At 33.6% G+C, this 23961-nt stretch overlaps 1 protein-coding gene and 1 long non-coding RNA gene across 32 annotated transcripts in view; one reads left to right on the top strand and one right to left on the bottom strand.

The window, feature by feature from the left end:
- MYT1L (myelin transcription factor 1 like) overlaps positions 1-23961 on the top strand; it is a 693632-nt gene that overhangs the window by 383378 nt on the left and 286293 nt on the right. For 25 of the 30 annotated variants that reach the window (XR_012486139.1, XM_074288020.1, XM_074288037.1 and 22 more), the window contains one exon: positions 1347-1506. The exons of 4 other annotated variants lie outside the window; for them this stretch is intronic. The gene's annotated coding sequence lies outside the window, so the exon portion shown is untranslated. Of the gene's footprint in view, positions 1-1346; positions 1507-6786; positions 6825-23961 lie in introns of all 30 variants that reach the window. One more of the 30 variants, XM_074288010.1, reaches the window with a different exon arrangement.
- The window catches only part of LOC141555290 (uncharacterized), an 86649-nt gene that overhangs the window by 32541 nt on the left and 30147 nt on the right, over positions 1-23961 (bottom strand). For both annotated transcript variants that reach the window (XR_012486141.1, XR_012486140.1), the window contains exon 2: positions 4517-4601. This is a non-coding gene — a long non-coding RNA (uncharacterized LOC141555290). The remainder of the gene's footprint in view (positions 1-4516; positions 4602-23961) is intronic.

The following is a 23961-nucleotide window of genomic DNA, read 5'->3' as shown; positions in this document are numbered from 1 at the left end:
GGAAGGAAGGAAGGAAGGAAGGAAGGAAGGAAGGAAGGAAGGAAGGAAGGAAGGAAGGAAGGAAGGAAGGAAAACTAAGGCAAATTGAAGTTAAGTAATTTGCCCAGCTAGTAAATGTTTGAGACCAGATTTGAATTTAATTCTTCTGACTCCAAGCTCTGAATTCTATCACTTAATCAATTACCTCCTCTATATCTCTAGGCTATATCTAGAATGGAAGCTCTAGGCTGAGCTAATCTAGGAGGTCAATATTAGTTCTTCCTGAGCTGACTTTGGAGAGAGTTTATTTCCAGGATACCTAGAATTTCTTATTAGTTTATGGAGTAAAAACATTCCAATTGGAAACAGGAACCCCAGAATTTTTTTGAATAGATTAAAAAAAAACTAACAACCAATAGAACTGACCATTATTTCTGAGTCACTTGATACAAATAGGCAGCAATAATCTTAGAAAAAGGAGTTGCTGGGATTATCCCAGTCCAGAGCCATCCTACAAAACCACTGTAACAGGGTCTTAACTGTGGGGATCCAAAGATCTATTGTGTGACTTCTAATCCAGGGCAATAGGACTTAGATTTAAAAAGAATCTTGGAGATCACTATTCAAACTGTTACCACAAAAGAACAAGGGTTCAAAGTTTTTATAGGGTCAGTAAAACTATACAGACACACACACACACACACACACACACACACATACACACCTATGTATATATATATTAAACATCCTTTTGATTTTTTTATTCAATTTAGTAAAATATATATCAAGTCAGTTTAACAAATCAGTAAACATTGCTTTTTGTAAGCTTAATAAATGTCTTGCATAGATATATTTATATATATAATTTTTCATGTCATCAATGTTAATTAAAATACAAATTAACTTAAAATACTACTAAATTCAGAAGTTTTTACCATTATATATTTTTTCAATCAATGGTACATATAATGTCATGTAGTGATCTATGAAATGTTTTGACATTAGCAGAGTATCATAATTGAAAAGTTTGGAAACAACAGATTTAGTTGTCTCATTTTACACTTAAGAAAAGTAAGTCCCAGAAAGAGTTAGTCAGATGCCCAAGGTTATATAACTAATAAGTAGCAAATTCATGATTTAAACATTAGTCCTCTGATTCCAAAACTACTCTCTTTTTACTTTACCATGATGCCTCTGAAGCTTACATTTTAGATACTTTAATAAGGATATTTCTTTGCCTCATGGTAGTTGGTAGGCTCTAGAACTTGATAGTTGAGAAATTCAGAGAATATGATATTGATGTTTTATTCCTATTTATTCTCAAGTAAACTAAAGAGATGCTATATGCTGTTTTCCATATTTTACAGATGGATAAACTGAGGCACAGAGAGATTAAGTGACTCCCCCACGGTTTTACAGCCTAAAAGGAGTAGGATTAGACCTCAGAGTTCCTGACCCCCAGACTTGTGTCCTTCACATTGAGCCACCACGCTGCCTCCCTACTTAAGAGAAAATACTTTCTATAAGGTAAATGGTGGCTTCTTCTTTGTTTTTGGACATTTGGGGGAATATCCCCCCAAAATTGTTACATCTAGATATAACTCTATATCTATCTATATTTTTATATAACATATTAATATGACCTATGAATATATACTGAGTGCTAAGCTTTTTTTTTTCAATTTATTTCTAAATAAGAGTCAGTTTGAGTGATTTTTAAAATATCTATAACCTTTTATTTTAATCTAATGAAAATTCAATTTTCCTACAACAGATGTGAAGGTCAAATAAAACTTACCCCATTGAATTTATAATCCTTTGATCCCATAAAAAACTTTACCTTCTTATATAACTTCTAACCTATGAATTACAAGAGGAGCTTTGTCACCTCAAGAAAAAAAGTTGCAGTCACTAAAGATAGAAAATACTATAATGACAAGAGATCCAGAGTATGTGGAATCAAATCTGTTATGCAGCTTAGCTTGGAACTTTGGATTATTCATTTAACATTTCTGAGCTTCAGAGATTCTGACCAGCTGAGCTATGTTATAATTATGAGACAAGATTACAAAAACAATACCAAAGGGGAAAAAAAAAAAACACACACATAAAGAAATATTTAAATATGAAAAATCAACAGGTGTACTTATGTGGGCTAAAAGGACAGAGTTATACATGTGAGTGCATGTGAAGCAACACAGAGTTGTTACAAAGAAAGTTAGGAATTATTTAATTCAATCTATTCATTTTACAGAGGATAAAGCTGAAGCAGAGAAAGTAGTAATTTGTTCATAGTTTCATAGCTACTAAGTGACAGAGCTAAGGGGAGAATCCAGTTCCCCTTGCTCTATGAACTATGCTAAGCTGAAAATAAATTGCCTTTACATAAATTTAAACATCTTCAAAAAATACATGAGTAGGGACTTGAGGAGTGAGAACAGGAGGAACATAAATGATATAAAACAGAGGGGTACTAAAGCAGAAGGGCAAAATTCTAATTAGAATATGATTTGTTGCAATATTTTTTCCCTTCTCCTTGATGCTGTTCTAGTGGCAGTGCAGAGAGTTGTGGGAATCCTCTTTGGTTGAAGATGCAGATTCAATGTGAAAGAATTCACAAATCTGAAAAATTTGAATGGCAAAAGGGAAGTTGATTCTGTTGGCACTGAGAAGCCAGCTTTGCTATGAAGGCAGACTTCTTAGTGATAAGGTCCTGGCAGAGAAATAACAAAAGGTTATCACTGAGAAGGTCTCTTCACAGCAGGCAGGAAGCAGCTGTGCCAAGAGGAGAGGTCCCTTGGCAAAGCATGATTCCTACTTCAGACTTCTGCAAAGATATGAGTTTAAAATTGTCTTTTTTATAAGAGATATGAGATTGGGATTTCTATTGAATGAGATTCCTTCAATCTTGTCACTGCCCCCAGGCCCAGAATTCCAGTTGAATGAGACCACTTAAGTTATATCAGGTCAAGATCTCCAGTGAGCTAAGTAGGAGTAGTCCTGGACTAATTTTCAACTCAATAGAGAGTGCATCTAGTCCCATCAAGAAAACAGAAAGAAGCCACTTATCTTGATTCCCTGACACAAGCCACAACCAGAAAAGAGTGTCTCAGAGTTCATTCCCATGGCTTCCCCCCAAAAATCAGGGAGGACAGTTTCAGGGTTCATCTCCATCATCCTTCCTATATGGATACAGTTCCTATTCTAGTCAATCATGAAATATTTGAACTTTGTCTTTCTATCCCCTGCCTCTTCTTTCTATGATCCACTCCCAACCCCAATTATTACCTCATCCCTCAGTTCAAAAAGCAGCTCTGCCATGAAACATTTCATGCTCCCACAATTAATAGTTCCTCCACATCACTCAGTTCCTCTATGTTTATTTTGTATAAGTGCACACATTGCTTCTCCTCATAGAATGTAAGCACATAGGATTTAATAAATTCTTACTTCTTATTTGATTAAAATGAAAAATAATCTGATATCAGTTATTTACTCTTTATGAATGATTGACTTATTATACTTTGGTCTTAAACTCATTCACACTAACGTGCTATCTCAACCATCATTCACATTTTAATTTTTTAAAAAATATACTTGTCAAAACGAAAGGCATTTATTTCCTCTATAAGAGAATAGTGGGGAAATTTAGAATTGGAGAAACTCATGACATCAGGTAGGGTAAGTTCAGAAACTTAAAGGTTTAGAAGCCACTGTCTTCCTGTTCTTTTCCTGCCCATGTGTTAGAAGGGGCCAGTTTGATTTGCTACAGGCCTTAAAAGAGAATAGCAAATGGCCTTGGAGGAGCTATATAACTAAGGACCGTAAATAGTAGAGCCCAGCAAACACTGTAAATAGAAACTAGCAGTTGAATCCAAGGAAAAGCAGAAGTACACACTAACAGGACTTTCTTTATCCACAGGAAGAGGAATCTGTGATTTTCTGTCATTGTCTTCAAATTCCTATAGCCATCCTGGCTCTAGCATCCATCTGCCAGCAATCATTTTACTCTATCCCCATCATCCTCTTCTTAGCCAAATCACATTTCCTTACTGATAAATCAAAGCATAGAATCACAGAACTTTCAGCCTAGGAAAAAATATTAAGGATTATCTAGTCCAAATTCCTCATTTCAAATTTGAGGTAACTGAGGTTCAGAGAAAAAGAAAAGAATAGGAAGTTGTAGTCTAAATACTACCGAATGTGAAAATCTACCCTTTAATAAGTCTGCTTTTTACTATCTATAACCCCACAGGGTAAGTCACTTCCTTTTCAAGGCCTTCATTTCCTCATGTGTTAAGTGTTATATGGAGAGAATTAGATGAAATGGTCTCTACAATCCTTTTCACTTCAAAAATCTATGTTACATGGCTAGTAAATAGGGAAGGAAATATTAGAATGCAGACTCAAAATCCAGAATTCTTTTCAAGTCCTGCTCACCCCTTCTTCTGTCCTTTAATAGATATTTCTTTCCTAGCACATTTGACATTTTTTAGTTAGTAGGAAATTATCTTTTTGAACTACAACCTCTATTTACCTGGTATCTTGAAATGCATTCCCCGGTTTCTCATATTATTTCTTCTTCTGAGAGTAGCCTTGTCTCAAGTTCTCAATTTCCTCCTCTGTAAAAATAAAGGTTTGGGCTCTTAGAGGTAATAGGAATCCACTGGAGTTTATTAAGTAGGAAAGGGACATGATCATTATCATGTTTCAGAAAAATAGTTTAGTGGTGGAATGGAAAATGGATTGGAGTAAGGAGAGACTTGAAGCAAACAGGCCCACCAGAAGACTAATACAGAAATCAAGGCATGAGGCAATGAGAGCCTGTACTAGAGTGACAGCAGAGTGAGAGGAGAGAAAGGGGCATATTGAAGAAATGCTGCCATAGTGAAACCAAAAGACTTTGGCAAGAGCTTGGATATGAGGGAGGGCAGTGAGAGGTAGGGAAAAGTCCAGGATGACTCACTCCTACATTTCAAGATTGAGGCTGGAGATCTCTAGTAATAGCAAAAGTAGCAGGAGGGAAGGATTTAGGGGGAAAGATAATGGGTTCTATTTTGGACATATTGAATTTAAGATGTCTATTGGACATTCATTTTGAGACATCTGAAAGGCAATTGCAGGTGTAAGATTGCAAATCAGCAGAGAGATTGGGATAGGAAGAGTAGATTTGAGAAGCATTAGGATAGAGATGATAATTAAATCTATGTGAGCTGCAGAGATCGCCAAGTAGAGAAAAGGACATAGGGCAAAACAATTATATATAATATCAGTATATATAAAATATATAATTGCATATAATATGTATTATATATGCATATATTATATATAATGATTTGAAAAAAGATCCTGTAAAGGAAACAGAAAAGGAATGGTAAGATAGGTAGGAAAAAATGAGGAAAATATCTTCATTATTGAATGGAGAGTTCCACTTCTGTGCCCTCAAAGGAAAGGTGCAACAAAAGATGGAAGACCTCAAGTCAAGGAGAATAGGTGGATTTGTATTATACTGAAGGTTCTCCACCTTCCAATTGGGAGATCTTGGCAGAAGGAGTAGCAGATGCCTTGTGCTAATAAAGATGGAAATGGCTGCTTTGGGGGAGTTGGAATATATGAGACCTGACCAGAAAAAACTTTTCCTTAGAAAACACCACGTGCTATTAAGCAGGAGACAGAAAGATCAGGGTTCTAGAATATCCAAGTTCTGAAGTCTTTCACATGAGGAAGATGGCTATGAGGCAACATCATGAAGAGGAAGACTCCTTACCAAGTGGTAGAAGGGATCTCAGAGGCAAACAGTTTATCAATAAGGAAACTGTGTCACTCACACCTTATATCCAATCAATTGCTGAGTCTAGTCAAGTTTACTTCATCAATATCTCATATACTTCCTCTTCTTTTTTTTTTTTTTACCACAAACCCCAATTTAATCCTTCATCACTTTTTGGCCAGATTATTGCAAAAGCCCTCTAATCAGTTATCCTACATCTATCTTCTTTCTATCTTCAATCTTTTTTCCCTACAGCTGTCAAATTATTTTCCCCTAAAGCACAAATGTTACTATCTTGACCAAGAAATTTCGGATGCCTTTAGGATAAAATATAAGCACCTCTACTTGACATTGAAATTTATTCACAATCTATCTGGCTGCATTCTCTCATATAACCTATACTCCAGTAAGCTTATCATGTTTGCTATTCCATGTAACACAAAATTCTACCCCCCACTTCCATATCTTTGTACAAGCTTTTCTCCCTGCCAGGAAAGCAAACCTTTCTTGGAACAACTAGATTCCTTTAAGCTAAAGTGCTATATCCTTTAAGAGACCTTCTCTGATTCCCTTGCTTGGTAGGATTGTATCCAAATTACTTTCTATGTATTTTGTATATGTCCAGTACATGCTGAATATTTATCTATAAACTTATTTTATAGTTCCCATCATGACCTTGGGCTTCCCTGACACACATATATTCCTCAGGAGGAATATATAAGCTCCTTGCAAGAAGATAATATCTTACTTGTATATTTAAATTTTGAGTATATAATGTAATGTTCATTAATTAAGATTTTTACTAGTGCTTATTTACTATTATTGAATGAATGAAATGTCTTATTTCATTAGAATTTATAGAATCATAGTTTTATATCTAGAAGGAGCTCAAAGGCCAAGATCTTTCAGGAAGTATGAAAAATGAGATTTTGCAGCTATATTGTGATTGTTGCTCATCTATTTTGTATGTGAGATAATGACATAAACTGATTAAACTGTCATTTTAAATGATTCAAATCTTCTCTTTCCCCATATAGGGAAAAAAAAACCAGCACACTTTATATCACCTAGAAGAGTAAGTTAAATTCATCTCTGTCTTCTCAGAGGCACTTCTCTAGTTTCCTTCTTGAATCTCTTTCTTCCTCTTCAAAACTCTTTTTGCTATCCATATCATATTTGGAGTGTTGTGTTCAGTTCTAGTCAATATGTTTTAGGAAGGATGCTGACAAACTGGAACATGAACAGCTGGAGGGATAGGGGGCCTCTAACCTTGCCATGTAAGCTTTGATTGAAAGAAGTGAGGATAACCATTCTAGGAAAGGGAAGAATTAGAACCATAGGATCTAGCTTTGGAGAGGGCCCCACTTATTGGAGACCTTAATTTAAAAATATATATATTCTTAGTTTATAAGATAAAATAAGCATTTCTATAACATAGTAAAAAAAAGTTGCACATAAAATTGCAAATCTAATATGTACAACTTGCTGTTTTAAATATTTAATGAAGTTATCATGTAAATTTCTCTTTTTTTCTTTCCTTCCCTACCCCCACACTAGAGATGACTATCATTAGATACAAATTTGTATATATGTGTATATATACAAACATGGATATTATATTTGTTAAATCATTCTATACATATTTTTATTTATGAGTTCTTTTTGTGGATGCAGATAGTGTCTTCCTTTATAGGTCCTTTGTGGTTAATTTGGGTACTTATAATAGTCAAAATGACTTAGGCATTCAAAATTCTTTAAATAATATTGTTGTTACTGTATACAGTGTTTTCTTGGTTATGCTCATTTTGCTTTTCATTATTTCATGCAAGTTATTCCATGTTTGTTTGTTTTTTTCAAAAATCAACAAACGTATCATTTCTAATAACACCATCATGAAAAAGGATATCATGGTGTGATACAGGGGTTCTCAATCCAGGGAGCTTAAACCTTTTTTTTGGAAAATATTTTGATAACTTCATTTAAATATAATTGTTTTCCTTTGTAATACTGTAGATTTTGTTTTATGTATTCAAAACATTCTCAGACAGGACCTATCAATTTCACTAGGCCAAAGAGATCGATGATATAATCAAGGTTAAGAAGCCCAGGGTAAGAGAAAAGAGCAATTGATTTGGAGTCAGATTATTTTTTTTCTTTTTTTTTTTTATTAATTTTATAATTATAATTTTTTGACAGTACATATGCATGAGTAATTTTTTTTTACAACATTATCCCTTGTAAATTTTTCCAAATTTTCCCCTCCCTCTCTCTACTCCCTCTCCTAGATGACAGGCAATCCCATATATATTTAATGTGTTACAGTATAACCTAGATACAATATATGTGTGTAAAACCAAAATTTTTTGCATGGTAAGAATTGGATTCCGAAGATATAAATAATCTGGGTAGAAAGACAGTAGTGCAAACAGTTTACATTCAATTCCCAGTGTTCCTTCTCTGGGTGTAGCTGTTTCTGTCCATCATTGATCAACTGGAAGTGAATTAGATCTTCTTTATGTTGAAGATATCCACTTCAATCAGAATGTATCTTCATACAATATCGTTGTTGAAGTGTATAGTGATCTTCTGGTTCTGCTCATTTCACTCAGCATCAGTTCATGTAAGTCTTTCCAAACCTCTCTGTATTCATCCTGTTGGTCATTTCTTATAGAACAATAATATTCTATAACATTAATATACCATAATTTACCCAACCATTCTCTAATTGATGGGCATCCATTCATTTTCCAATTTCTAGCCACTACAAAAAGAGCTGCCACAAACATTTTGACACATATAGGTCCCTTTCCCTTCTTTAGTATTTCCTTGGGATATAAGCCCAGTAACAGCAATGCTGGGTCAAAGGGTATGCACATTTTGATAACTTTTTGGGCATAGTTCCAAATTGCTCTCCAGAATGGCTGAATTGTTTCACAACTCCACCAACAATGCATCAGTATCCCAGTTTTCCCACATCCCCTCCAACATTCATCATTATTTTTTCCTGTAATCTTAGCCAATCTGACTGGTATGTAGTGGTATCTCTGAGTTGTCTTAATTTGCATTTCTCTGATCAGTAGTAATTTGGAACACTCTTTCATATGAGTGGATATAGTTTCAATTTCATCATCTGAAAATTGTCTGTTCATATCCTTTGACCATTTATCAATTGGAGAATTGTTTGATTTCTTATAAATTAGGGTCAATTCTCTATATATTTTGGAAATGAGGCCTTTATCAGAACCTTTAACTGTAAAAATATTCTCCCAATTTGTTACTTCCCTTCTAATCTTATTTGCATTAGTTTTGTTTGTACAAAAGCTTTTTAACTTGAAGTAATCAAAATCTTCTATTTTGTGATCAATAATATCTCTAGTTCTCCTTTGGTCATAAATTCCTTCCTTCTCTACATGTCTAAGAGGTAAACTATCCTATGTTCCTCTAATCTATTTATGACCTCATTCTTTATGCCTAAATCATGGACCCATCTTGATCTTATCTTGGTATATGGTGTTAAATGTGGGTTCATTGGAGTCAGATTTAGTCCCAGATCTGACAATTGCTAGATGTGTGACTTGAAAAAATATAATTTCATTTCTCTGAGCTTAAATGCTATTATATAAAATGAAACAGCTATATAACCTCTAAGGTTTCCTCTACCTCTAAATCTATATGGATCTATTCTTTCTAACACCATAGCTTGGCCTTAGGAAAAAGAAGGGGGATAGTGAGAGAACTCTGACCCAAGGGAAATATTAAGGAGAGAGAGAGATTTTAGCTCAATATAAAGAAGAAATTCTTGATAAAATTATAGTTTCCCAACAGTGGACTGGGCTTCCTCATAGGATATATAATTTTTAAATTCTCTGATTATTTGGGGGAAAACATTTAATTAAAGAGAAATTTTCTTAACCTTTTTTTCAAAATCAAACCTTTCTTATTCTCTTCTTTCTTTATGCCAATATGTTTGCCCAAACCTGAACATATTCTAACAGATTAGGAAAATGGAATGTTTCCAAAAGGAGCAGTCACATTAAAAGTAACTCAATTTTAATAACCTAAAAGTAACTATAAAGAAAGCTATGAAATAGATTGCTGTAGTTGCTAAGCCCCCATCAGTGTGCTTCCCATTTAAACAAATTTTTAGAAAGATAATACAATTAGCTCTTAATGATTACATATTTATTAAATACAATGAAAAAGAAGAATTAACATAACAATACATCTGTAAACCTAATTCACATTCTCCCACAAATGTACACAATACAGATAGGGAAGAATGTACCAAACTTAGGGGGGAAAAAAAAAAAAAAAACATGACTTGGAGAAAATCATGAGCTTAAGGCAACTCACAATTCTGGATAGCAGGTCTTTTTGTTTTTTATGCCCTTAAGTAATACTCTGCATCAAAAATCACCTGTTGGACAAAGTTGTTTCTCCAGGGTTTACTCCAGTCAAATTTCTACATGTCTTTAAGGAAGATTTACTCTTTTTTAGCAAAAGCAGTTTTCACAAGCCTAGGATCTGCAGAATTATTATGATCAGTTCTCTTGGTGAAACTTTGAAGAGTTTCTCTCTCTCAAGCTTTAGGAGTCATTAAAGGAAAAGATAAATAAATATCTGCTTTCCCCAACCAGTTTTGTTAAGTTGCAGAGGATTCTTTTTTACTCATTAAATCCCAATTGCAAAGATTTTCCTCTACACTATTCAATTTCCAGAAGAAAAACTTGTCTTTTCCTCATCAGCTCATCAGTGAACAAAGCAGACTCTTAAGTTTCTTTGACCTCTTGGTTTGATTATGTAGTCATCTACCTAGCAGGACTTCTCTGAGATCAGATCTTTTAAAACAACTAGAGGTAGCCTCAGTTCCTACTACTCCACTTCTGTCTCTTCTGTTCCTCCCATCACTAATTGAATCCAATCTGAAAAGAGGATCTCCTGGAGGGAAGTGGCTGACCTTTATCTTATGATATTAAAATAAAATGCACATTCCTATCAGTCACATTGCAAATAAACAATATACAATTCTCCATGGTTAACAAAAAAATGCTACTTTTCTGAGTTTCTTAGCTATTAACCTCTAGGTCTTTATAATAGCCACACACAAACAAAGGAGTAAAACAATCAGCCTCCTATAACAAAAATAAATGCTTTTCTCTAGCACCTGCTTTGTTTCATTTTCTCTTATAGTTATGTTCTACCCTAAAAACGTTTTTGTCCGAGATGCTGCTTTCTCTCAGCTGTCAATGCTTCTCTTCCTTACTGTAGAGTGTGGGCTAGCTAACTGGAGGGCTTCAGGGTCAGCCAGAGTCAGGATGAATTAAAGTCCTTGGTCTTTAAGGGGAGAAGTGAAAGAAGCAGACAAGCAAAATCCTGGAATCTGGAGTCCAAGTCACCAGCCTCTTTTCTTCTCATCCTGCTGCCAAGTGACTCTCTAGCCCCTCTCCCTCTACCCTCCAATCCCTGTCTATGAATATTTTAATACCAAACATTCAGCAAGCACCAACTATGAGAAGAGTCATTTATCCAAATATATGCTAATAGTCATTGTCTCACATCGAATAGGTAATTAGCCTTAAATATTCAGTTGTCTGATTCAAGCACACCTTTTGGGAGTCAGCCCTCTACACCTTTCCACAAATAAAATTGTTCAAATTTATTTTTTTAAAAAAGTGTCCATAGTGTCAAATTCAATGAAGAAATCCAAGGAGGTGATATTATGATGGAATAGCTGAAAGGTACTCTAATTTCTCTGGACCTCGGTTTCCTCATCTATAATCTAAGGATAATAATAGCACCTATTTTACAGAGTTGTTGTGAGGATTAAGTGCTTACATTTAATGTATGGAAAATGTTTTAAAATCTTAAAGTGCAGATATAAATGCTAGTAGTGGTAATGGTAGTAGTAGTAATGGTGGTGGTGATGGTGGTAGTGGTGGTAGTTGTAGTAATAGTAAATAAATGTAGTAAATAGTAATAGTAGTAGTAATAGGAGTAGTAATACAGATAAAATAATACTGATGATAACTCATAATTTGATGCTTAATATGTGCTAGGTATTGTGCTAAACACTTTTCTCATTTGATCCTCACAATAACTCTGGGAGGTAGCTGCTATTATTATCCCAATTTTGTAGATGAGGAATACACAATAAAGTAAAGACCAAGATGAAATTAGGGATAATGAGGTGAAGTCTGAGCTGTCTACATTTTGCTTCCATTAAGTACTAAGAAGTTCAGAAGCAAAGAAAACCAAATTTTATATATTATAATTTTATTATCTATCTATAGAGTACAATTGCCATACTTTCTAAATGCCTACATACCTATTAGTTCATTTTTCTATTGGTAGCTAGGACTATTAAGACTATCTTTTGTAGTATTCTTTCACCAAAGTGTGTATGTGCCTGCAAGTATTGCATCCCATTGCGGATAGGGATACTAAGTTTATATTTCTTGTAGCACCACCAAACACAATGCAGAACACAAGAGTAGCATTTATTTAATATTTGTTGATGGAGGAATTCATCTCTTATTCCAAAAGGAAATTACTAATAGAATAATACCATATATTTTATATCACCAATATTTCATAAAAACTAATTTTTCTTTCTTTGCCCCTAAGTTAATAAACTCAGTTTTGCCAGGCAGATGTATTTGTAGCCTATGTCCACAATAAAATACAATAATAATAATAATAGCTAACATTTATATGCTTTAAGCTTTGAGAAGTACTTTCCACAAGTTATCTTGTGGGGAGGGGTAGTATATAAGTGCTAGCTAGGTTTGTGCTGCCTTTAATGCAGTCTATAATAATGTTAGTTTTTTGGCTTCTATTTTTGACTCATATTGAGTTTATGGTTAACTAAAAACCCACTTTTAAAAAATTACACCTATATATCATTCCTGAGAGAATATTAATAGGTATTATTATGCCCATTTATAGACAAAAAAAACTAATACAAATTTTACTCATAATCAACACAATAACTATTCCAGAACTAAACCTAAGTCTCCAGGTCTATAAGCCCCTGCTCTTTCCACTATATTGCAGAATCCTAATAAACCATCTTGTGCTTTAGGAGGGCAAATGAAGGGAATCTGTGTGGCCAATGCAAATAACCCAATGTCTTTCATGCCATACTTATGGGACTGAAAAATGTCAAGTTGGTTTGTGGAACCTCCCTGTATTGCTCTTCTCTGAAAGGTACCTGAATAACGCCCTACCTTTTCTTTGCACAACTTCCTTTTTGTCCAATGTTATGAAATGAAAGGCCACATTCTTGCATTGTTTGTGAACTAGATCTAACATTTTGGTGATTTTCCCCCCTCATTCCTCATTCCTTTGAGTCCATAATTTTATATATTCAGCTATTTGGCCCTTCACAGATCTCTTTCCATACTCTCCCTATTCTCTACAGAGCATTCTGAACCCTCTGCTAGTGTATCAACAGGGTCTGCTGCTTTTATTTAGTTCACATGTTTTTTTTGTTTTTGTTTTTGTTTTTATCCTAACTGCAAGGTTCGGCTGTTCCATGTCAATATCTCATTTCTTAAAGGTCCTTCAGGGTTACAACGCCTAAGAATGCACTCTTAGCTTTTCACTTCTCTGGAGTATTCATAATCCCAAGACTAGAAAGAAAATTGCCAGTTGACTTGAGGGAGTTTGTTGGGACCAGAATCTCTACAATCCAAAAAGAAGCTTGATGAGCGTCAGGATAAAATAATATACTTGGTGTGAGGAGATCTGAGTTCAAAAACTAATTTATGAGCTGTGTGACTCACTCTGATCAATTAAAGCACTCTGAATTTGTTTATTCATTGGCCAGTGAGAATAATAAAGTATTCATACAACCTACTTCACAAAGCTGTTATGAAAATGGCCTTAATATGAAATAGTACTTTCAGTAAATATAGTAACTCTTAATACAAACTTATATAGTAATATCTGCTATAATTTTCATAATTGACATCCTCTTTTCAGATTTCCCAACTACACAAAATGTAAATAAATGCTACTCCAATGTCATTGATCCAAAGTGCTGTTATTAAATAAAAAAAAAAAAAAAAGTTTACCATACTTGGGCTTCTTCAGAAAGAGTAATACAAAAAAGACAGAAATAATGTTCTATATTTAAATATATTTATGATATGTTCACATCTGCAACATTATGTGAAATTCTGGTTTCTGATGTCAGAAAGGCTATGCTAAATCTAGAGATGGACCAGAGAATGACACTTATAGTGATTTATTGTTTTGTTGATTATCTAATTTTAAGGAAGTGATGGAGAAAATACTAATAAGAAAGATTAAAGTTAAAAATGTTTCATATATACATTTTTTTCTGAAGAGCTGAAAATTAAACTTTTGTCAATATATCCCTGATTAAGAAGTATATTTACAACTTTAAATGACTATGAAGACCCCAGAGGTAGAAAGAACATCAGAGACCCATACCCAAAGTGTAAAATGCTATCTTCTACAACCAGCCTCTCTTTGAAAACATCCAGTGATTCACTATATGCAAGATCAGCTGTTTAATTTAGTCACAACTCTGTTTTATATCTTCACTTAAATATTTCTTTGCTTTTTTTTCCTTTTATTTATATTTAAGTAAATTTTCCCTAGTTATATTAAAAACATTTTTTAAATTTATTTTTAAAATTTTTGGACTCCAGGTTTTTTCCCATACCCCTATCCATAATTAAGAAACTGCATGTGAAGTTATGCAAAATATTTCCATAAAAGCCATGTTGTGGAAAAAAAAACAAAACACATAGATTTCCCATCCTAATGAAAATTAAAACCCTCAAGAAAAATAAAGTTTTTAAAGAGAGAGAGAGAAGAGAATGCTTCTACCTGTATTCAGAAAAAATCAATTTCTTCTCTGGGTGTGGATAGAATTTTTCATCCTAAATCCTTCAGAGTAGTTGTGAATCACTTTACTTCTGAAAATAGCAAAGTCAATTACAGCTGGTCTTTCTAGAATATTACTATTACTTTGTATATATAGCACATTTCACTTTGCTTGAATTCATGGAGGACTTTCCAGATTTTTTTTTCTGAGAGCATCCTGCACATCATGTCCCACAAAACAATAGTATTTCATCACAAAAAAATACCACACTTTATTGAACAATTTCCTAAATACCTCAATTTCCAACTTTTTTGACCTGAGAAGAGAGCCACTGTAAATATTTTTGTACATATAGGTCATTTTTCTTTCTTTTTAAAAAATCTTTTTGCATTCATGCTAGTAGTAATGTTCTTAAGTCAAAGGATATGCATGAATTTATAGCCCTTTTGACATAGATCATATCTTTTGATTATTTATCAATTGGGACATGGCTCCTATTTTTTATAAAATTGACTCAGTTCCCTCTATGTTGAGAAATAAGGCCTTATCAGAGAAACTTGCTTCAAAATTATTATTATTATTACTATTCTTAACTGTATTTGCCCCCTATTTATTCTCTCACCTTTCATCCTGTCCCTTGTCAAGTGTTTTCCCATTGACCACTTCCTCCCCCAATATGCCCTCTCCTTTATCACCCTCCCCCTTCCTGTATTCCATTCCCCTCCTATTTTCCTGCAGAGTAAAATAGATTTCTATATATGTAATTTCCTCTTTGAGTCAATTCTGATAAGAGCAAGATTCACTCATGTACTCTTTCTTCTCCCTCTTCCCCTCCATGGTAAAAGCATTTTCTTGCCTCTTTTTTATGGCAGATAATTTATCCCATTCCACTTCTCCCTTTCCCTTTCTTCCAATACATTCCTTTCTCACCCCTTCATTTCATTTAAAAAAATATTATCCCTTCATATGTAACTCACATCCATCCCCTCTGTCTATATATACTCCTTCTAACTATCATAATAATGAGAAACTTCTAATGAGTTAAAAGTATCATCCTCCCATGTAGGAATGTAAATATATAAACCTTAAGTCCTTTATGATATCACTTTCCTGATTACCTCTTTATGCTTCTCCAGAATCCTGTATTTGAAAATCACATTTTTGATTCAGCTCTGGTCTCTTCATCACGAATGCTTGAAAATTCTCTTTTTCATTAAATGACCACCTTTTCCTCTTAAGAATTATACTCAGTTTTCTGGGTAAGTGATTCTTGTTTGTAATGAAAACTCTCTGGCTCTCTGGAATTTCATATTCTAAACTCTCAGTCCTTTAATGTAGAATCTGATAAATCTTGTGTTATCCTGACTATGGCTCCACTGAACTTGGATTGCTTCTTTGTGAATGCCTGCAATATTTTCTCCTTAACCTGGGAGTTCCAGATTTTTCTTGGGAATTTTCACTTTGAGATCTCTTTCATGAAGTAATTGATTATTTTTTTCAATTTATATTGTGCCTTCTGGTTCAGAATATCAGGGCAGTTTTCCTTGGAAATTTCTTGAAAAATGATATTCAGCCAGCCATTCTGGAGAGCAATCTGGAATTATGCCCAAAAAGTTATCAAACTGTGCATACCCTTTGACCCAGCAGCGCTACTACTGGGATTATATCCCAAAGAAATACTAAAGAGCGGAAAGAGACATATATGTGCCAAAATGTTTGTGGCAGCTCTTTTTGTTGTAGCTAGAAACTGGAAGATGAATGGATGTCCATCAGTTGGAGAATGGTTGGGTAAATTGTGGTATATGAAGGTTATGGAATATTATTGCTCGGTAAGAAATGACCAGCAGGAGGAATATAGAGAGGCCTGGAGAGACTTAAATCAACTGATGCTGAGTGAAATGAGCAGAACCAGAAGATCACTGTACACTTCAACAACAATACTGTATGAGGATGTATTCTGATGGAAGTGGAAATCTTCAACATAAAGAAGATCCAACTCACTTCCAGTTGATCAATGATGGACAGAGGTAGCTACACCCAGAGAAGAAACACTGGGAGGGGAATGAAAATTGTTAGCACTAATATCTGTCTGCCCAGGTTGCATGTACCTTCAGATTCTAATGTTTATTGTGCAACAAGAAAATGATATTCGCACACATGTATTGTACCTAGACTATATTGTAACACATGTAAAATGTATGGTATTGCCTGTCGTCGGGGGGAGGGAATAGAGGGAGGGGGGTAATTTGGAAAAATGAATACAAGGGATAATATTATAAAATATATATATATATATAATAAAAAAAAAAAAGAAAAATGATATTCAGAATTCTTTTCTTGATCATGACTTTCAGATAGACCAATAATTTTTAAATTATCTCTGCTGGATTGATTTTCTAGCTCAGTTATTTTTCCAATGAGATATTTCACTTTTTTTCTATTTTTTTTTCTTTTTTATTTTGGTTTTGCTTTATTGTATCTTGATTTCTCATAAAGTCATTAGCTTCCATTTGCTCAATTATAGTTTTTAAGAAATTATTTTCCTCAGTGAGCTTTTGTACTTCCTTTCCCAATTGGTCATTTTTGCTTTTTAAGGCATTCTCTCATTAGCTTTTTGAGTTTACTTTTATACTACTCTCAATTCTTTTCCTAGCTTTTTCTCTATCTCTCTTACTTAGTTTTTAAAATCCTTTTTTGAGCTCTTCCATAGCTTGAACCCAATTTTAATTTTTCTTGGAGGCTTTGAATGTAGGAGTTTTGAATTTCTTGTCACCTTTTGAGAGTGTTTTGATCTTCCTTGACACCATAATTACTTTCAGTGCTCTGAAACTTTTTTTGTTGTCTACTCCTTTTCCTAGCCTATTACTCAGATTTTAACTCTTTGCTAAAGTAGGGTTCTGTTTTCAGGGTGGAGGGTACACTGTCCCAAGCTTCAGGTTTTGTGAAGCTGTTTTCAGAGACTCTTCTTAGAAACTGATTACAAGCATCATTTTCTGCCCTGTAATTGTTAGTAGTTTCTCTGCCCTACTGTAGTTGTAAGATGTAGCATGTTAAAATAATAGTCCTGTTTTGCTGACACCAGAATCAGGACTGGAGATGAGGCTGGGGCCAGGGCTACACTGATGTGACCTGTACTGGGACTATATGCCTGACTCCTATATCATTGCCCCAGATCCTCTCTGCTGATCTTCCAAGTCCTCCCTGGTATCCCTGGGCTGCGAGATCCAGAAGCCTCTACACCCTACTACTGATTCAGAGGTCTTGCCTTACTGATGCTGAGTCTGGAGCCAGGGTGAGCCAGGGCTGAACCTTGCCCTCACCCTCTCCCCCAGATGGCAGGTTGACTAATACATGTTAAATATGCTAAAGTATATGCTAAATAGAATATATGTATACATATCCATACAGTTATTTTGCTGTACAAAAAGAATCAAATTTGGAAACAGTGTACAATTAACCTGTAAAAGAAATTTAAAATGTAGACGGACAAAAATGGGTTAGGAATTCTATGTAGTGCTTCATACTCATTTCCCGGAGTTCTTTCACTTGATGTAGCTGGTTCAATTCATTGCTGCTCTATTGAAACTGATTTAGTTCATCTTATTGTTGAAGAGGGCCACATTCATCAGAATTGATTATCACATAGTATTGTTGTTGAAGTATATAATGATCTCCTGGTCCTGCTCATTTCACTCAGCAGCAGTTCATGTAAGTCTCTCCAGGCCGTTCTGAAATCATCCTGCTGGTCATTTCTTACAGAACAATAATATTCCATACTATTCATATACCACAATTTATTCAGCCATTCTCCAATTGATGGTCACTCACTCAGTTTCCAGTTTCTGGCCAATACAAAGAGGGCTGCCACAAACATTTTTGTACATACAGGTCCCTTTCCCTTCTTTAGAATCTTTTTGGGATACAAACCCAGTAGTAACACTGCTGGATCAAAGGGTATGGACAGTTTGATAACTTTTTGAGCATAGTCCCAAATTACTCTCCAGAATGGCTGGATGTATTCACAATTCCACCAACAATGTATCAGTGTCCCAGTTTTCCCACATCCCCTCCAACATTCTGCATTATCTTTCCCTGTCATTCTAGCCAATCTGATAGGTGTGTAGTGGTATCTCAGAGTTGTCTTAATTTGCATTTCTCTGATTAATAATGACTTGGAGCATCTTTTCTTATGGCTAGAAATAGTTTCAATTTCTTCATCTGAAAATTGTCTGTTCATATCCTTTGACCATTTATTAACAGGAGAATGGCTTAATTTCTTATAAATTAGAGTCAATTCTGTATATATTTTAGAAATGAGGCCTTTATCAGAACCTTTGACTGTAAAAATGTTTTCCCAGTTTATTGTTTCCCTTCTAATCTTGTCTGCATTAGTTGTTTGCATTAGTACAAACAAAAGTTTGTACAAAAACTTTTCAATTTGATATAATCAAATTTTTCTATTTTGTGACCAATAATGATCTCTAGTTCTTCTTTGGTCATGAATTCCTTCATCTTCCACAGGTCTAAAAGTTAAACTATCCCATGTTCTTCTAATTTATTTATAATCTCATTCTTTATGCCTACATCATGAACCCCTTTTGACCTTATCTTGGTGTATGGTGTTAATGGGTGGGTCAATGCCTAGTTTCTCCCATACTATTTTCCAATTTTCCCAGCAATTTTTGTCAAACAGTGAGTTCTTATCCCAAAAGCTGGGGTCTTTGGGTTTGTCAAACACTTTTGTCCTTTGAATCTAACCTATTCCACTGATCAACTAGTTTATTTCTTAGCCAACGCCAAATGGTTTTGGTAACCGCTGCTTTATAATATAATTTTAGATCTGGTACAGCTAGGTCACCTTCATTTGATTTTTTTCATTAATTCCCTTGAAATTCTTGACCTTTTGTTTTTCCATATAAACTTTTTTGTTATTTTTTCTAGGTCATAGTTTTTTGGGAGTCTGATTGGTATAGCGCTCAATAAATAGATTAGTTTAGATAGTATTGTCATCTTTATTATATTTGCTCACCCAATCCAAGAGCATTTAATATTTTTTCCAGTTGGTTAGATCTGACTTTATTTCTGTAGAAAGTGTTTTGTAGTTTTGCTCATATAGTTTCTGATTTTACCTTGGCATATAGATTCCTAAATATTTTATACTATCAGTAGTTACTTTAAATGGAATTTCTCTTTGTAACTCTAATTATTGGATTTTGTTAGTGATATATAAAAATGCTCATGACTTATGTGGGTTTATTTTGTTTCCTACAACTTTGCTAAAGGTGTGGATTATTTCTAATAGCTTTTTAGTAGAATCTCTGGGGTTCTCTAAGTACACCATCATGTCATCAGCAAAAAGTGATAATTTGGTTTCCTCATTACCTACTCTAATTCCTTTAATTCCTTCCCAACTCTTCTTGCCAAAGCTAGCATTTCTAATACAATATTGAATAGTAATGGTGATAGTGGGCAACCTTGTTTCACTCCTGATCTTATTGGGAATAGATCCAGTTTATCCCCCTTACATATGATGCTTACTCATGCTTTTAAATAGATGCTACTGATTATTTTAAGGAAAAGTCCATTTATTCTTATACTCTCAATTGTTTTTAATAGGAATGGATGTTAGATTTTATCAAATGCTTTTTCTACATCTATTGAGATGATCATATGATTTTTGTTAATTTGGTTGTTAATATGATCAATTATACTAATAATTTTCCTAATATTGAATCAGCCCTACATTCCTGGCATAAATTCTACTTGATCATGATGTATTATCCTGGGGATGATTTTCTGTAGTCTTTTTGCTAATATCTTATTTAAGATTTTTATCATCAATATTCATTAGGGAGATTGGTCTTTAATTTTCTTTCTCTGTTTTCAGCCTACCTGGTTTAGGTATCAGTACCATGTCTGTGTCATAAAAGGAATTTGCTAGGACTCCTTCATTCCATATTTTTTCAAATAGTTTATATAGCATTGTGGATTGTTCTTTAAATGTTTGATAGAATTCACACGTAAATTTTCACATAAATTATAACATTTCATGAGATAGTATTCATAACAAAAATGCAGCCATGGAAACTAATGTGACCACATATAAATCTGTGAGTTAATATTTTATAAGGAAAGGGAAAAAATGGAAGACATGCAAAATTAAGAATACAAATTGGTAATCTGAACCAGTATAAAAATAATGTCAATAATATCAAAGACCACAGCAAGCTATGGGTTACAAAAATTCCTCAAGTCAAAGAAAAGGATTTTCAAAGAAAGTTAAGAGCAAGGAGACCAAAAAAAAAATAAAAATGCATGATTACAGATAACAATGTGCTGCTAATTGATAACAGAAAATAAATATTTCAACTTCTCTTTAAGATCAATTTTTCTGTATCACATAAAATACTCTTCAAAATGTAAAAGGTAAAATACTAGTTAGGAAAGGATTACAGATTAGTAAGGATGAGCAAAGAGGTTTTAAGAAAGCAACAAATTACTTTAAATAGTTTTTTCATGCCACTCTCAGAAAAATTACATCATAGGAATACTGAAGGATCTTGTAAATATGATTGCTAAGAAAGCTAACAGAAGATTAGAGATGGGAAGACATCCTAACTTTCAAAAAAAAGAAAAGTAGATTCTAGAATGTAAAATTAATGGACTTGACTTCCGATAATTATTGACAGAATTTCTGATGAATATTAAACAAATCCTTTATGCAGAATTGAAATGGTGTGCAATAATTACTAGGAAATACCATGGCTTCATGAAAAACAAATCAGGCCAAAATAATGCCATTTCCATTGCAATATAGTTGTTAAACTATTAGATAGTGTAGCTTGTAGGGTATCAGATTCTAGCAGCAAATATATACATTCTCTCTTGATACTTGCGGAAAACACAATAAGTACTAGATTATAATATAGCTAGCAGGATTCAAAACCAGCTACACAGTCACATAATACAAGTTAAAAGATGGAAGCTATACTGGAATAAAATCTTTAAATTATGCTTTAGAAGTATAATTTAAATTTGAATTTAAATAATAGAACCAGCCCTATGCTTTTTCACATTTTGATAAAGAGATGGAACGTATGCTTAGAAAAATTTTAGATGATATAAATCAAATACATTAGATGACAAATCAAAATGCATAAAAATCTTAGATTGTAACAGGCTAAATCTAACACAGTGAAATGTAATAAAGATAAAAGTTCTTCACTTTTGTTCAGATAACTGTATAGGATGAATAACTATTTTAACTTCTCAACAAGATGCTCCATATGAGTCAGTATTGTGATGTAGCTTTTAAAAAAATTAATGCAACCACATGTATAATCTATGGAACAGAATAGTCTAGAATGAGAGAAGTGATAAATTCTACTATTTATCACCTTAGACCACAATCGGAGTATTTATTTTTAGTTCTGAAAACTCTATTTTAAAAGTGACATCATGGGTAAATGTTTTCATACCAGCTCAAATCTGTAAACTAATTTGGAAAATTGCCAGACCAAATATGATAGACCTGTTTAAAGAAATTAGGGGAGAAGGGATGCTATATTTCTTCTTACTACTCTTCCCTCTTGGATTCCTGTCAATCTTCATTTTGGCTTCCTTTCTTCTTTCAAGATGAACTCACAAATCTTTTGAAATGAAATATGAAAAAGAACTTTGCTTTTTAAGTTTTTATCATAACTTTGAATTCACCATTCTTTAGATAAAAATACATTTATAGTTTTCAAATCTACAACTAAATATTTAAAGCAATAATAAAGTTAGGCAACAGAAAAGATAAATCTGCCTACCAAATAAGAAAGAGACAAGGAAATACATTAGTGACTATTCAATATATATGTTTTCTCTGATGAAAAATTCTACTCCACTAATATACTGTTGTTTGTGAATTGGTCTATCCAATCTGGAAAGCAATTTGGAACTATCCCCCAAAATTTTCTAAACTGTATGTATCCATTGACCCAGTTATATCATGACCAGCCTGTTCCCCAAAAAAGATCAAAGAAAAAACAAAAGGACCTAGGGGTACAAAAATAAGTATAGCAGAGATTTTTTTTTGGTTGTCACTAAAAATTGGAAACTAAGGGGATGTTCTTTTGCAAATTAACTAAACAAATTACAGCATGTTGATGTAATAAAATATCATTGTGCCATAAGAAATGAACAGTTTCAAAGGAAACCAGGGAGAGTTCTTTGAACTTATACTAAACAAAGTGTGAACTAAGTTAAATTCCACAATGGCCACACTATTACAAAGAAAAAAAGACTTTTTGAAAGATTTTAGAATTCAGAAACAGACCACTACCTCCTGCCAGGGGTGTGTTGAACTTAAAAGTGTAGGAGATATGTATTCTCTTCCAAATACAATGTTCTGAAATCTATGGTCTTTTGGTATAGACTTTTTAGACATGGACAATCTGAGAATATTTTTGTTGGACTATAAAAATTTATTTGAAGAACATTTTTAATAGTTTAATTTAAGGGGCAGCAAGAGGGAGAGAAGGAAAGGTAAACAAAGGAGAGGTACAGGAGATTTTTTAAGTGACATTTGCACACTGGATAAATAGAGAAGAAAGTAATATGAATGATGTAAGAACTCAAAATAATAACACATGAAGAATGAAAGAATTCTTCTCTTTCACTCGATGCCTCTTTTTAAAAAAAACACTGGTTGTAGAAGTGTGTTGTCCACTGTATTGTAGAAGAGTTTCTTATGTGCTTCTATGTTGAATTTCATCTGGGATTCCTTTCAACTCTAGGATTCAGTGATTCTATGATTTCTTAATACTAAATGAATTTCCAATGTATTTTTTGTCATTTTCCTCATTGCTAACCATTTCACAGAGGTCACTAAGTATGTAGTTTTACCTTGATTTCATCCTTCTTTGCAACTACTTCAAAATAATATTCTGAGTACAAAAAAACAAAAAAACAAAAAAACAAAACAAAACAAACAAACAAAAAAAAAAACATGATAAGCAACATCCTATTTGAAAAGAGACATTTATCACTATTCTATTATCATCTCACTTTTTTGGCTTTTTAAGGCTGTTTTGAAACTTTGAGTTAGTTTTTTGAATCCTTCAAATGCTTCATTAGCTTTGAAAGCTTCAAATGTGACTATTAGGAATGCCTCCTTGGGTGAAGGGAACCCAAGATGTCAGTTACAAGCAAATATCCTGGGGCCAACCCTCATCTCAGTATTTAAAATTCCTCTCCCTGACTAAAATCAAATGGTCAAATACTATGTGGCACTATTCACATTTAACCTTCTATTCAGGTTGAGATTTCCTTTGGCCTGCCCATGGTGCATAAGCTTTTTGGTTGCAAAAAT

Source organism: Sminthopsis crassicaudata, chromosome 2, assembly GCF_048593235.1.
Source record: "Sminthopsis crassicaudata isolate SCR6 chromosome 2, ASM4859323v1, whole genome shotgun sequence".
Lineage (NCBI taxonomy): Eukaryota > Metazoa > Chordata > Mammalia > Dasyuromorphia > Dasyuridae > Sminthopsis > Sminthopsis crassicaudata.
Note: the sequence above shows the minus strand (reverse complement) of the source record. Positions and strands in the feature narration are given on the sequence as shown.